This window comes from Choloepus didactylus, chromosome 12 (genome assembly GCF_015220235.1).
Source record: "Choloepus didactylus isolate mChoDid1 chromosome 12, mChoDid1.pri, whole genome shotgun sequence".
In the NCBI taxonomy this organism is placed as follows: Eukaryota; Metazoa; Chordata; class Mammalia; order Pilosa; family Megalonychidae; genus Choloepus; species Choloepus didactylus.
The window spans coordinates 76,484,558-76,488,388 of NC_051318.1; the positions used below are offsets into that span (position 1 = coordinate 76,484,558).

Sequence of the window (3,831 nt, forward strand, 5' to 3'; positions counted from 1 at the left end):
TTTAAAATCCACATCAAAATATAAGACAGAGATTACTACATTAATTTGTTGAATTAACAATTAAACTCAACTATCTACAACCAACAATTTCTTGGACTCCACATGCTCAAATGTCACCTTTATAGTAAAGTTGAATCAGAGTACAACAAAATGTGCAATGCATTGTTATAAATTAAATAAACTTTAGAAGTGTTCATTATTTAATATATCCAGTACCCTATAGAATGTTAGACAGATTAGATTTTCAATCTGATTTGAACTAAACCATCTAAATGTATAATGTAATTAATTAAAGAGCTGATCAAAGTCACCTAAATTTATTTATGTGCTTTATATGTATATCACTTTTTCCTGATTTCCGTTTGTTAATTAAAGCACTTTTATATTTCCTGTTTCCATTTTTTGTAATGTTGAGGTATACCTTACATTTAGGAAGGTGCAAAATGTTAACTGTAAACTCAACTAACTTTAAATACATAAACACTTGTGTAATCATGATTCAGTTCAAGATATAAAACACTTCTGGCAGACCTGGAGGAGTCTACAGGCCCCTTCTCAGTCAGCACTTCTCCCAAAGGTAACAGCTATTTTAATATCTATGATCATGCAGCAGTTTTGTTAATTGCTGAGTTTCATATAAATGGAATCAGTCAGTAAATTATTCTCATTTGTGGCTGCACTTCTGTGAGAATCACACATGTTGGGTGTATCAGTAGGGTGTTTTTTGTCATTATTGCTGCTCTTGTATGCTATTCCATTTTAGGAATATATCACAATTTATGAAATAATTCTCATATCAATGAATATTTGGATTGTCTTCAGTTTGAGACTATTAAAAATAAAGCTGATAAGAACACTCTTGAACATATTTTTCATGGATATATGTGTCTATTTACCAGGGGTATGTAACTAGAATAAGAAATGATGGTTAATACTGTAGGTCTATGGTTGAGTTCAGTTGACATGGCCAAAATGTTTTCAAAATGAAAAGTTCCACTTCCACAAGCAATGAACAGGAGGTCCAAGTGCAGCAAATCTATGTCAATATTTGTTATTGTCAATTAATTTCACTGTAGCCACTCTGTAGCATCACACTGTGGTTTTAATTTATAATTTTATCATAAATAATGATGTTGAAAATGTCACATAAAATACTGGTCAAGTATAATCCTCCTTTTGAGAAATACATGTTCAAATTTTTGTCCCATTTATTGGGTTGCCTCTTTCTTATTGATTGTAGGTATTTTTTTTTTTTTTGAAACATCAACAATCTTTAATTACCAAACTCATGCAGGGTTAGCTCTTTAACCCAGTTAACAGCAAAACAGCATTTCTAACAAGATCAAGGATGGAGATGCACACCTAATAAAGATTGTCTCAAACAAAGGATAAAAACATAAATATTCTTGAAAAAAGTAAGTCTTCAGTACTGCAAATAAAGTCCCAAACTGATTTCAGTGTATAAAAACAGCATTTGGCAATCTATGCTGCCTTAAAAACCCTAACTTGCTATAAACATAGGAGAAAAGCCCTAAAAAAAAAAAAAAAAAAAAAAAAAAAAAAAAAAAAAAAAAAAAAATTCAGTGGGGCAGTGTACTCAGCTGAGAATTTAAGGCAGGGCTGGGCACAGGGGGTCTTTCTAAATAATACCAAATGCCTTATAAACCTATAGCCTCATCTACCGGGTAAAAATAAGTAGCAGCCGGAACCAAACTGTTGGCTGTACCAAAAAGGTGCATATTCTCCCTCCTTGACCCTAAAGGAAAGAGGGGTGAGGAGGGCTGAAAGAGGAGTATTTAACCCAGTACTTGGCTTTGCAGAAGTTTCACTGGCAGCAAGTTTTAGGCCAAAGCCACACTGCAAAGAAAGATCAACAGTCCTGGGGTCATTGCTGTTTCAGGCTGGATTAGAGCTGCCCTTCCCAGGCAGCCTGGTTCACGGTTGTGCTATTAGAGCAGTTTCCCCTTGGACAGTGAGTGAGCCTACTTAACAATTACTAGGGAAATTATTTTTTCAATTCAATGTCACAACTGACAAAATTCTTCAAAAGCCACTTCTCAAAACACATCGATGGAGACCATCCCTTTGTTCAGGATCACAGCTCCTTCCAGTTGATGAGCTTCTTGCCAGACTTCTGCAGCAGTTCATTGATTTTAGAAAAATGTCTACATCCAAAGAATCCTCTGTACACAGACAACAGGGAAGGATGAGCTGTCTGCAGCACATGGTGGTGCTTCCTATCAATGGCACTGCCCTTTCTCTGAGCATAAGAACCCCAGAGTAAGAAGACAAGGCCATTCAAGTTCTCGTTCAACCAGAACACAGCTGCGTCAGTAAACTGCTCCCAACCTTTCTCCTTGTGAGAATTGGCTTGATGCACCCAAACAATGAGGACAGCATTTAGTAGGAGAACACCTTGTTTGGCCCACCCAGATAAATCTCCACGACCAGGATGAATTAAACCATCTATGTCTGTTGACAGCTCTTTATAAATGTTTTCCAAACTGGGTGGAAGTGGAACAGGTCTTTGAACACTAAAGCAGAGCCCATGAGCTTGATTGGGTCCATGATATGGATCCTGTCCAAGGATGACAACCTTCACATCTTTTATGTGACACATCTGGGTCCACGTGAAGACTTGGTGTGGGGCTGGATAAACAGTGTAATTTTTTCTTTCTTCTGCAACAAATCCCATCAGCTTTATAAAACAAGGTTTCCCGAACTCGCCATTGAGTTGCTTCTTCCAACTCTCACCAAAACCCACCGGCACGTTGTGAGCTGCGAGTCTCAGCAGGGCCGCGGCCTTGTTCCTCTGGATCGGAACCAACTGCTCGGGACTCCACGGCGAGGAGGGCAGCGTGCCGGACTCGCTCTGCCCTGTCCGGGCCTTCTTGGCGGGACTGGCCGCTGCATCCCCGGTATCCTCAGACACAGCCCCCGCTGCCACCGCGCCGTTGCCCGGGTCAATCGGCTCCGGGCTGCAGGCGTGTCACTTCCTAGTGAAGTTCGGGGAGAAGAAAGAGTAGAGGGTCTTCTGGCCGATCATCCCGGAGCTGAGGAGAGAGAGAGAGTGTGCGCCAACCTGGGACTGCGGAGGTCAACAATTGGCCGATTGTAGGTGTTTTTATACATTTTGGGTAAGAGTTCTTTGTTCAACACATATATAATATTTTCTCCCTGTCTGTGGCTTGTCACTTTACTTTCTTGATGGTGTCTTTTGATTAAAAAAAAAAGTCCCTTGTTTTCAAAAGACCCAAGTTATTAATTAAAAAAAATATATATGGTTGTTGTTTGTCATTAGCCATGATGGCAGGCTTTTCTTGTTTGTTTGTTTGTCTATACCTATTGGTGGTTCATGGTTGCATACCTCTCTCTGGCACACAGTCTGAGATATATGGGAGATAAAAAGAAAATCCAGAAAACACTGTTAAATGTTCCCGAAGTACTAAGATTTCTAGCCAGTCTACCTTATTCTTTCCAGGTTCAGAGTTTGTTGTGTTTTTTTTTTTTTTCTTTTCTTTTCTTTTCATTTTAATAATTGTAAGGCAGCATAGAGAGAAGTGGAAGCTACGTAGCCCCCCTGGAATAAGTAATAAACAACCAGGAACGACTAGTAAATAATCTGGAATAACTGCAGGGGGACAAATGTGACCATCCACTCATCATACACCAACCTGAATTGGGGCAGATGCCTGAGCTCTCAGCATAAAATCTGTAAGTAAAAACTGAGGACCCAAGCCAGTAGTCCTCTCCCCCTATGGCCCAAGCTTCAAAGCCTTGTGGTGCTAGAGAGAAGCTCTCTCCCAGCAAACAAACATAGCTCAGCTGAGC

General features: G+C 39.5%; 1 pseudogene; it reads right to left on the reverse strand.

Annotated features, from left to right (window-relative positions):
• Positions 1-2,095: 2,095 nt before the first annotated feature.
• On the reverse strand, positions 2,096-3,046 carry LOC119507478 (annotated as a pseudogene).
• Between the last annotated feature and the right edge of the window lie 785 nt (positions 3,047-3,831).